Here is a 13,065-nt window from a genome sequence, read left to right as displayed (position 1 = left end):
TACTGGGCCATAGGAAATATCGTAAACGACAAAGCGATCAGAATAACGACCAAGGACATTACCATGAAATTAATCTTTACAGTGAAATACGTGATGATGACTTGCAGGATATGATAGGATTGAGCATTGCTATAACACAAGACTTTCCTACAGATAACAGATTTCAACTCACAAATAGAGAACATGAAAATCAAAACAATGCGCAATCTTTGCCAAACATATACATGATTGAAGAACAATATTTCAACCCTTACTGTTCCTTACAATATGCAGACGATGACTATCTTAACCCATACTGCGCACTGAGGTTTGAAAGGCGCGTGAAAAGCTGTTCTCTTTGACGTATTATCGAGTTACTGATAATCTTCTGTTATTTAACGTATTAATTACTAGAATAAGATTTTAAATTAATATTAATAAATATATAGATATGTCCAGAACGGCATAGTAAATCGATCTAGTATAACTGATTTATTGGTATTTAACGTCACTTTCAGCACTATTGTGGGAATAGGAATGCCGAAAACCTGCTGGGAAATTCTACCTCCTAATTCAACAAATATACTGTAAATGAGAAAATCAAGCATACTGATCACTTGTTTTTCGATGTAGCATGTATTTATCGGAATCATTTTTAACAAAATATGTAGAATATATCCCAAAACAATAAATTTGTAGTGTATAGTTTTATTTTTATGGTGCAAAGCATTACGGATTATTTCTTTCAGACGGGTTTTTAATTTTTCATGTGCATGGTATGCTGGTGTAAAAGATGCAAAAATTGAAAGATTGGATAGAATTTATTTCTGAAAATAACCAAGATTTAAAATTTTCCGAAAGTTCTTTTGAGTTCTTCAGAATCCACATAATTTATTATTAATGCCACTACGCGTGTAAACAGTGTCAAAATAATTCTGAAATACCTCTATTAATCTTACGGACAGTTCCATTGTAGAATATACAGATGAGCCGGTAATGTACCGTTGTTTGTATGGAGCTTTGTGAGGTTTATATATCAAATACAAACGAGGTACGTCCTCAGATTTGTTGTTCATTAAAATGTTCAATGAGGCAATGAAGGACTTGTGGTTTGTTAAGATCCCATATAAAATTAAACGTAAATACTGCAGAAATCTGAACTCAAACTTGTTTTTTAAAGTAACGTGACCATCAAATGTTACAATTGATGTAAACACAAGGATCTGAATATTTCTACATCCAATATTGTTTTACTGTTTTGAAAAAAAAATATACGACGAAGTTCCAGTGTTGGTGAAAACTGCCAATGACTATCAATAATTACCGGTGTTTTAACACACCAAAAATCAAAAGATAGCTTGAATCATTTCATGTACATGAACATTTATGAATTTGGAAACTACAAAATCTAAATGGAGCAAATGTTTATAGACCAGAAACGGCCAACAAATATTCCATGACGTAAAGAAGAGCGGATGATGCAAAAAAAATTAAAAAAAATACGCTACGCTACATAAAAAATAAATACAGAGCAACGCGAACCAAAAAAATATCTTATAGGTTTTCAATTTCAAAGTCATATGGCTCTTATATATGTAGTTACTAACCTGTATTTTAACAATTAAGTAAATTCATGAGTTTCATAATGTTGCTTTTTGAACAAATGCAGTACATTTACTACAACTGGAACACCACGGGAAGATAAGCATAACCCTTGCCCAAGGATGCAATCTGTAAATGGCGATCATTTTATATGATAGTAAAATTGGGAGCACTTTGCAAATATGACATCGTTAAGTTGCGGTTTTATTTACGTTTGCACCAAAATCTTATATTTTTTATATTAATAGTCTCTATTGATATATGTTTAACAATAAGAACAAAATGCACGTGAAGTAGTTAAATCCCATTACATATATTTATGTCACAGTGCATAAAGCTTGTCATTGGTTGTCTTGATATGATAATTTTAGGGTTTTTCTAGTTTGAGAATTTAGTGTTGATGGCAGAATGTTGATAGAATTATAGTTTTGTTTTTTTTTATTTAACACTTATTAACATTGGACATTACAAAGCTTTACATACATTTGCACGTACCAAAAGTGTTCATTTGAAATTACCCAGTTTCTATATAACGTTAAAAAATGTAGCAGGTATGTGATTTTAAAATAACTTTTAATTTGGATTCTTACATAAGTAAACAACAAATAGCTACTGATTGTTATTACCAACATCCTTAGAAATGAGTTTTTCCCAGTAGTTTTCTCTATTTCAATTATCCTTATGAATTTATATTTAGATAATTTTATTACTTCAGAAGAGAGTTGTTGTGAAGTTGAAAAAAATCCCTTTGAAAATTTTACGGACGCCATTACGAGTTGGTTGACCGTTATAGAAAATCTGCTTCACAGATGACGACGAATATGTTCAAAATGTCGTAAACACAATCGCGTCCGCTTTTCCCCGAATGAGACCTACTAAATTAGACTTAACACCGGGTGTGTACTTAAATGAGCAACACGACAGGTGCCGCATGTAGAACAGCTTTACTTACCCTTCCGGGGCATATGAGATCACATCCGGTTTTTAAAGGGGTTCGTGTAGCTCAGTCTTAAGCTGTCCATGTTGTATTTTGTGTACTGTTGTTTGTCGTTTTTCGTTGTTTTTTTGCCATAGCATAGTCAGATTGTTTTCAACTTATAAGTTTTATATAAAATCATCTGTTCTTTTCCTGATACGAATGTAACGTTTGTCACTGTACGTTAAACTCTTATTCGTTTATCCATCCAAAGCTTCAAATGTACATGTAATAATAAAGATTCTTTTTTACTGATTTATAACATATAAAATAGCAATAAATATTACATTAAGATTTCTTTGTTAAATAAAATTGAAATATTTGCCGAAATTAGTACTCGACTTCCTTTAAAGGTATACCTTATTAAAAGATTAAAAGAATAGCATTTCAAATGAGTTTCCTTTATGTCAAGGAACACTGGGGAAGTGTTTTGTTTTTATTTTTGTTTTTGTTTTTTGTTGTTTTTTTTTTTTTTTTTGGGGGGGGGGGGGGGGGGGGTCTTGTTAAAATTTTCATACACTTTGCCACGTTGAACACAAACTGTATATCTAGAAATAAAAACTGTTTTTGCACAATTATTATTGAGAAGTTCAATTTCTGTGTGGAAAGTACGTGAAGTCTTTCAAAAAATTCGTCGGAATTATTTTTAAATATTCCTTTTCTCTACTCTCAGTGCATAGATTTTACAGGCATTTGAGTTGCAGGACTTGAACGAAGTATCGTCAATGATGCTGAAATATTTGGAACCATTTTATAAAACCAAGGGTTATTGCACTGATATTGAGGAAAATTAGTGCAAAAACTCTTAATGATTTCAATCAAGTGACAACAACGTGACAACACTATGAACACGAACGTGAACAAATAAAGCTAATTAAATATATTTTCTAATATTCCATTTACAAGTTACAATGTAAAAACACAAATAATTATAAATCTATAATTGACAAGGACAAGTTGAAAATTGATGTATTTGTAAATTAAATACACTCATTTCATTCTACTCAAGATAAAATGGCTTTCATCGTCTCATTTTCTGAAGCATTAATTAAAATGAATTGTGATGAAATAGTATATATCATTGTTAGTTTGACGTTTCAAAACATTTTACGATATTAAAAAAAGAAAAACGAACCATTTAAATCCGTTTTAAGAGCACCATGTGTTCATGTCACTTTCAGTTTGACCGAGTTTCTCATTGGAATACTATAGTGGCGGTAAAAAAAAATAGGGCAATATTGTTATCATTGTAATTCGTACACGTTTTGCATTTGAATGATTTTTACCAATGTTCAAAATTCATTACATGACACGGGGCACATGTAAATATTAGTGCATATGAATAACAGAGTATTGGATTTCCGGTATGTTAAATGTCCGAGTGTACATGACTGTATAAATCTCTTCCACTATTGTATTCTCGCTCTATTACCGGCAGATACAATAGAATAATATTACAGCGATTGCCATTACAAACAATCGTGTACAACACATTTCTGTCTGCCGTTCCGAATGCCATTAGACTACCATACATTTTGCAATCTTGAACAACAGAGTTTGATCGCAAGTAGTATGTCGTGGTGTTAATTTTTTTCATGGAGGATAAGTTTATGCGGAATTTTTACAGTAGTGAACTACTCCAAAATGCCAGAGTATACAGTCCGCCAAAAGTAAAGCACCACCTATTTTTATTGCATCGAAATTTTTTTCATTTAAAAAGAATAGTTATTCCTCGAAAAAGAGAAAACATTCATGTAGCAATTTTGCTAACATATACCATAAACAAACCATAAACTTAAGTTTGGTCACTTATGCAGGTTCTATGCATTTAAATTTTGCGTTCATAGAAATAGTGCAAGTTACACAAATCAGAAACGGAACTTAAGTTTCACTGTGATTTTATTTTTTTACAACAATAAATCACCAAATATCATAAAATTCTCTACAAATAATCTTTGGTATGGTCGGCAAATTTAATGTCAATATTTTAGTCAATAGGATGTGTAACCACTTCTTGCACAGTTTAATAACACGGCGTCTCATACTCTGTACAAGCCTTCTGAACTTTAGATGAGGAAATCTATTCCATTCTTCAACAATTGCCACTCTTGAATCGCCAAGATTTGCAATAGTGGATCTCTGCGATTGAGATTTCTGCCAATGGCATCCCAGACATGTTCGATAGGGTTCATGTCTGGAGACATAAAAGGCCAAAAGATAGTGTCAATGGCTTCTTGATCTTTGTAATCGGTTACAATCCTTGCCCTGTGTGGTCTATCATTGTCGTCCATGTACAAGGGTCTTGACGCAAGTGGGTGATTACCAAAATGAGGGACTACATTGTTTCTAAGAACCAAGTCCCTGTATGTCTGTCCGTTTGTGTTACCCTGCAGAATATGCATACCCAGCTTACAACGGTATGAGAAGCAACCCCATACTGTAACACCACCAGCATCAAATGCACGCGTTGGGCAAATGTTGTTTTTGGTCATAGGCAGTTTTATTTTCCCGCCAAACTCGTATTCTGCCGTCTACTGGTCTAAACAGAAACCGACCCTCATCTGACCAATGAATTTTTTGCCAGCTTCTCATGTTCCAGCGTCGATGGTCATTATCCCATTGAAACCTGATTATACGGTGCCTTGCTGTTAGGGCAGGTCTCTTGACAACACGACGAGCTCTTAGGTTGCCTCTATGAAGTCGACGGACCAATGTTCGAACACTAACACGACCACCTGGAAGCCAGGGGTGTCTAAGCAGCGGGGCAGGAGTAAATGTGTTGGCTTTAGCACGACGTATAAGCAGTCTGTCATCACGACGGGAAGTTTACCGGTGTCTTGGTCTATCATTTACAGTTCCTGTGTCAACATGACGTTGTAAAAGTCTGACAATGACGGTGTGATTAACATTGAAATGGTTACCTATGCTCCTAGTGCTCCTACCGGTATTTGACATGCCAAATGTTTGCCAACGTTCAACCACTGATAATTTACGCCTTGCCATATTACACAATGACTTGATAAAGGTCAAATTTCACCTGTACGCGGGCCAGTAGGAAGATGATTTAAAGGTATCGAAACAGTGTATTTGTAAAAGTGAAGATGACCTTTAATACAAAGTTGCTTAACAGGTTTATCGAAGTTCAATCTTTTTGGTCGTAATGAATTTTCTTAGTGTATGTTAAAGGCAATTCATAACACCAATCATTAATAATTTGTTCGCAATAGTTAAAAAATATATTGCCAGTTATATTAATATAAGGTGGTGCTTAACTTTTGGCGGACTGTATATATTACCGGAAAAGATTCGCTGTGTGAAACCTTATTTAGAAATACATTTTAACAAGGTAGCCTGTAAACCAGGGTTTATTGTCACAATAACAACATTATTGACTAATGTATATAGTCTTGTCAGTCTTCTTTGTTCTATCACTTCGTCTTTAACTTCTGTAAACTGTGCTTAAAGTGTTGCTGTTTTGATATAAATATATAATCAGATCTTAAATTTACCTTACTTTTGAACGTGAAACCTCACATGATATGAACATTAAGAAAGAAAACGTGTCACTTTATCAGAACAAATATGTCTGACACTCCTATATAAACCAGACTGAGTCTGTGCTGTTCTACGTTAATGCCACATATAAGCGGGGGTGCAGGAGTTTTATTTTTTTAACAGGAAAAAGATATCAAGGGGGCATAAAATATAAGTCGAGAAAAGGGAGCGGACACTGGGCGCATGACATTTTAGCGAACATTTTTGAAGTACTAGGGGACATTTTAGCGCAGACATTATAGCCCGTTTTAGCGCAGGATTATTCCGTTCAACTGTGATTTTGATAGCCCATTTTAGAGAAACTTACCTGGTTGAATTAAACTCACCAAACTAAAACCACGAATAGTAATTCTTGTGTACCTAAATCCAGACAAGAGAAAGAGAAGGAACAATTCCTTCTGAAATTTTATAAACAGTATTGTACAGGGGGTATATTTTCGTTTGTTTTGTCCTGATGTGCTGTCGTCAATTCATAGGATGTGTCCGTTGTTATTTGGCGGAACAACTTGTAATGTACTATCATATTATATATTTATTTCTCTGTGCTGAGCGTTCTTGCGTTTGTTTTTACTGTATTCCTGTCACGAAGTGTTGTCATTTTAGCGGTATTTTTAACACTGCCATATAAGCGGGAAGTTTGGCTAGCCATAAAACAAGGTTCAACCCACCATTTTTTTTTAATGTCCTGTACCAAGTCAGGAATATGGCACTTGTTATCAGACAGTCCGTTTCTATGTATGTGGGCGTTTGCTTTTGTTGTAGTTTAGTGTTTCTGTTGTTCCGTTGTTTTCCTCTTATAGCTGTGTTTCCCTGGGTTTAAGTTTGTTACCGGATTCGTTTTTGGTTAATCGAATTATGACTATTGAACAGCGGTATACTACTGTTGCCTTTATTTACAGATCTCTTTGTATTTCGAAATGAATAGATTTTAAGAGCCAACGTCATGTTTTCGTACTTATTTATGAAACTGAATGTTTATTTATTACGTGATGTATTGGCTTCCAGTTGATTTCCAAAAGCATATTATTACATTATGTCAAAAAGACATGGTGGTGTCGCCTAAAAATAACAATATGCAAGTGGTTACCATGGTAAGTACAAAGTTTAATGCATCGTACACATGCATACTAATTTCAAAAACAACTTTTGATTTTCATATCGTTTGTCGCTTTCTCATTAATGTACACATATCGCCTACTTTAATTCATATCCGTAAGAAAATGGAAAAAAAAGCTTGTAGTACAAGGTTTAACTTATTTCTCAGCAAAGTGACTCAGAAACATCGTCATTATCAATATTAAAAAGATATTTCCAAAGTTGCAATTAGAATAAATTACTATAGTCAGTTTGACTTGTATATATTTGCAGAAAAAAAAATTAAAAATCCAATTTTTCAATTCAAAAATTTTGTCTTGATGTATGTAGATATATGATCATGATATGTAACCCATTGTGTCTCTGTGTTAATTTAATTATATGAAGTGTTAAATGCTTGATGGAGTACGTATAATTAGTCTGGTAGCCTTATTATCAAAACATATACAACATACATGTGCCTTAAATAAATATACTGATTTTAACATCTTGTTTGATAACAAGTATTATTCGTTACAGGGGATTCTTTATTCCATTAGTAGTTCTTTCTGTGGTGTGTGTACCTTTGCTAGTGTTGACATCGCTCGTTCTACTGGGGCATTGGAAATATCGTAGACAACGAAGAGATCGGAATAACGATCAAGAACATTACCATGAAATCAATCTTTACAGTGAAATACATGATGATGACTTGCCGGATATGATAGGAACGAGAACTGCTATAACCCAAGACTTTCCTACAGATAACAGATTTCAACTCACAAATAGAGAAAATGAATATCAAAACAATGCGCAGTCCTTGCCAAACATATACATGGTTGAGGAACCATATTCCAATTAAATAATCTGGCTTCTTTGGATCTTCTTGTGTCTGAAGGAACAGCAACTCACATGAAAGCATTACGGTTTATTTCTTTAGAACTGGTTCTTAATTGTTCATGAGCATGTTGTGCTGGTGTAAAAGATGGAAAATTGAAAGATTGGATAGAATTTATTTCAGAAAGTAACAAAGATTCTAAATTTCCTAGAAGCTTTTTTAAGTTCTTAAGAATCAACATATCCTTAATACCACAACGCGAGTTAGCGAGTAAACAGCGTCACAGTATATCTGTAATCCCTCCTTCACTGCGGACAAATTTGGGATAAACTTACGGACAATTGTAGAACATGCAGGTGAGCCGGTAATGTACCGTTGCTTGTATGGAGCTTTTTGAAGTTTAGGTACCCAATACAAACAACTTCTGTCCTTAATGTTAACTTATGTTAATCATGGAATATTCAATGAGACCACGAAGGGATTGCGGTTTGTTAATAGCTGATCTAAATGTAAAGGTAAAAACTGTAGAAATCTGAACTTGTTTTCAAAGTGACGTGACCACCAAATATTAAAGTAAGTGTAAGCACAAGGATCGGAATGTTTCTACCTCCAATATTGTTTTACTGTTTTGGAAAAAAACTATTCGACAAAGGTCCAGTGTTGGTGAAACATGCAAATGACTATGAATGATTGCCAATGTTTTATTTAAATCTAACTGGGTTTGTTCAAACACACCACGAAAATATATAGATTGCTTGAAATATATCATGTACATGAACTTTCATGAATTTGAAAAGAAAAAAAAAAACAAGATTTAAAGGGAGATATTATTTATATATCAGAAACGACCAAAAATATTCCATGACGTAAAGTAGAGCGGATGATACAAAAGAAAAAGAAAAAAAGGCGAAAAACGAAAGACAAGGAAACAAAAACAAATGTAAAAAAACGCAAATCCAAAATCGCTACATAAAAACTAAAAAGACTGAGTAACGCAAACCAAAACAAGATCTTAGGTTGTCAATATATAAATAACACATAGCTGAGAGGGTGATAGAGCAGATTGTTACCCCGAGAAAACATTGTCAGCTGAGGCGAAGCCAAGGTTGGCAATGTCTTTTCGAGGGGTAACAATCTGCTCTATCACCCTCTCAGATATGTGTTATTTAATTTATTATAATGAATGTTCTGTTATTACTGTCGATTAAATTTCAAATTCAAAGTAATAAACTATGACGTCTTGTACATAAAAACCACCCGTATTTAATAAAGCGCACACTTGATCAAGCGTCTCCGTGAAGGGTAATAGAGTATTTGCCATAGGATAGAGTCGTATTTAATAATTCGCACACTTGATCAAGCGTCTCCATGAAGGGTAATAGAGTAAATTAACACCCTCGTATTTGCCAATCAAAATCTGGCATTTTGACATGAAGTATAATAATTTCAAATATTCATAGAGCTCTTATATATGAAGTTACCAATCAGAATGGTTACAATTAAGTAAATCGTATTCATAATGTTGCTTTTGAACAAATGCAGTACATTCACTACAAATGGAATGCCACGGAAAGATAAGAACGACACATGTCCAAAGATGACAGGCTCATCATGCTCATATATATATAGTGTTACTGTGTAAATTGCGTTCATGTTTTATGTATAGTAATATCAGGAACACTTTACAAATATGATTTTAAAAATGTTTCGTTAAGTTGCGGTCTTATTCATGTTTTTACCACAATCAACTATTTTTATATTAATAGTCTCTAATGATATATGTGTACCAATAAGAACAAAATGCGCATACAGTAGTTAAATCCCGTAACATATTCATGTCACGCATGCTTGTCTAAATATGATAATGTTTTTTCACTTCTTCGAATTTAGTGTTGATGGCAGAATGTTGATAGGATATAGTTTATTTTATTAAGTACTTATTAATTTTGGCCATACAAGAGGTTTACATACATTTGTTCATTTGAAATGATCATTGACAAGTTTCTTAGATAACGTTAAAAAAATATAACACTTATAGTAATTCAAAAAAACTTTTAATCTGTATTGTTACAGAATTAAACTAAAATTAGCTAGTGATTGTTTTTACCTAAATCGTAAGAATAGTTTCTTTCCTGTTGTTTTCTTTATTTCAGTTTTCCTTAGGAATTTATATATAGACATTTTATTACTTCAGATGAGAATATTATTTGGTGAAGTTGAAATTATCCCTTCGAAAATTTTACAGGTGGTTGTCCATTATGGAATATTAGTTTAACAGATGACGACGAATATGTTCAAATTGTCGTCAACACTTATCACCGGGTTTGTACTTAAGGTGAGAGGTACGTAAATGAACGCCTCTAGCGGAAAACGGGAAAATTTGCGTTCGTTGTTATGAGAGTTACCTCCCTTACACCAGAAAAATATTTTCAAGATGTCGGAAGGTATTCCGCTTCGTCGAAAAAATGGTCAATTCGGTGGAAAAGTATTGAATGCTTCTGATCAAAATATAACAAAAAGTGTAGTAATTGTAAATGAAATGTCTTGTCCGAGTGAAACATTGCTTCCCTCCCAAGAAAATGAAAGTAATTTGGCATGGTGTGATGGTCGAAGAGTGGTTGAGTTGGGTTTACTAGCTGACCAACTGAAAGTTTGCAAGAACTGCTATGCACCATTGTTTCTACACAACTGTTTAAAAGAACAAAGAATCGGTATCGGAAGTATTTTGTATATACCTTGTGGTAGCTGTCCCTACACAAACTTAATAAACACTGGTAAACGGCACAGATCAGAGACTTCAAAAAAGGGAATGTTGATATGGGACGTGAATACAAAATGTAGTATGGGTAAGAATATTACAAACACTTGCATATACACACAATAACAAATTAAAGCTCACACTATAACGTTGACTTTTTTATTTTTATTTTATTTATTGAAATTCCATAGCAAATAGCCTATAGTCGAAGACTTACACTTACAGTTGCATACAAAGAAATAAATTCGTTTCTCAAAACAACTGTCAACACTAAGAGATATTCAACTCTCGACAAAAAAGAGGAAATACACTGTTATATGCTTAATAATGATATTCTTGATTTGATATTCGTGTTAGATAATCACTTTCTCACATAAATATAAACATTTGGATGTTTATACAAACAAAAAAACCGTTGCTTACAGTGCTTTCTTTCACGTCCGCAATATGGTCTATAAATAGAAGTGGAAAGTGCTAGTACCGAGTGTGAAAAATAAAGGATTGAAGCAAATAATTTTTAATAAAAATATTGAACAAGAGTTTTAAATTGCTGCGTGACATGAAATTTGCGGAATTACATCAGAAGGGTAAGCAAGAGAAAAGGAAAAGAAAATTGAATGTGAATCGAAATGGGGATGGGACCTTGTGTAAATTTGCACTTTTCAAAAATTTGTGCAGAATTTATCTTTGTTTCAAATAAAGAAATACTTGGCATGAGTAAAGTTTTTTCCTGTCCAGTACCATAGAAAAAAATTTCACATAACATTTCATTGCATATAAGAAAATAACCATAAAATGTTCACCTCTTTTTTTACCTGTGTAAAGTCACAGTACCCAAATTGCACCGAGTACCCAAATTGCACCTATTCAACAAAAATAGCTGAGGAAATCTTACAAGTTTTCGTTACAGGCATCCATTTCTTGAAAAATTGAATAGTAAGCATGGACTAATGTCAAATTGTTCTAATGTTTGAAGAAATAAAACAAAACATCTGTTATTCGATTCTTAAGGATGTGAATTTAAGCATGGATGCAATTTGGGTACTCCCCATTACAGATTCATGCATCGTTTGGAGGTCGGTTCAAACCCATTTTTCTATGATTCAATATGGATTCAAAATTAAATTGGTGTAACTATAGTAAATAAGGATACGTCTACAAAATAAACACAGAATGTAAAAATTTTGTCTGGATCATAAAACAACGTAGGTGAAAAAACTGTCAAAATAGGTGCAATTTGGGTACCCTCACGTTACAAGCTTTAGTAACCATGTAACCTCAAGTTTCCAAAATATTCTATAGAAACACCAAATAAAAAAATAATGGTGCTTAGAAACACCCAAGATATATGTTTATGACCCAGAAATTTTTTTACTGCAATGAAATGTAGGATTAATTTCCTACAACTGTCAAATTCAAGGGAATGTTTTTTTTTCATTGACGCAAACCCCACACTGATTGAAGAAATAAGAGGGTCTCATATAATCATTTAAAAAATAATAATCGGTAAATAATACTTTTATCAGACAGGATAATTATTCCATAGGCGCTATAGCGCATTAGTTTAGAGGAACATATTATAATCAAAGAGACACCTTTATGAAGCGGTCGTTGTCTTTGTGTGACAATATTTCTATTTTGGTAGACGACGATTCTGCTGATGGAGATTTGACGTTACGTAATCTTTTCCCGTCCTCAACACCCTTTCAACGGCTGATATATAAAAAGGGAGTTCGGTAACCATAGGAAAATTATATATCAGAAAGGAAAATTCTATCATAAAAACATTTAATTTTTATAGAAAAATCTTAGAAATGGTTTTAATTGTAGATTAAATTAAGCTTGAAATTTCTCATTTTTGGCGTAAATTTGACGTTATGTCTATGTACTTTATGGTGTTTTCCTAACATTTTCAAATGACTGTAACTTTGAAAGTAGACCGGTTACCCACTTAAATTTTTCGATTTTTCTTTGTATTTTAAAAAGTTCTAAGTGTATACAATTTCTTTAAAAAATCGCTTGACAAGCCATTTACGTACCTGTTACCTTAAATGAGCAACACGACATGTGCTGCATGTAAAGCAGGTTTTTCATACCCTTCCGGGGCACATGAGATCACTTCGGTTTTTGATGGGGTTCGTGTTGCTCAGTCTTTTGCTTTCTATGTTGTGTTTTATGTACTGTTGTTTGTCTTTTTTCGTTGGTTTTTGCCATAGCATAGTCAAATTGTTTTCGGCTTATGAGTGTAAATAATTCATAATTCTGAATACCACGTTAAAATTA

Source organism: Mytilus californianus, unplaced genomic scaffold (assembly GCF_021869535.1).
Source record: "Mytilus californianus isolate M0D057914Y unplaced genomic scaffold, xbMytCali1.0.p SCAF_12, whole genome shotgun sequence".
NCBI lineage: Eukaryota > Metazoa > Mollusca > Bivalvia > Mytilida > Mytilidae > Mytilus > Mytilus californianus.
The sequence above is the reverse complement of the archived record's forward strand: the minus strand, read 5'-3'. Positions refer to the sequence as shown.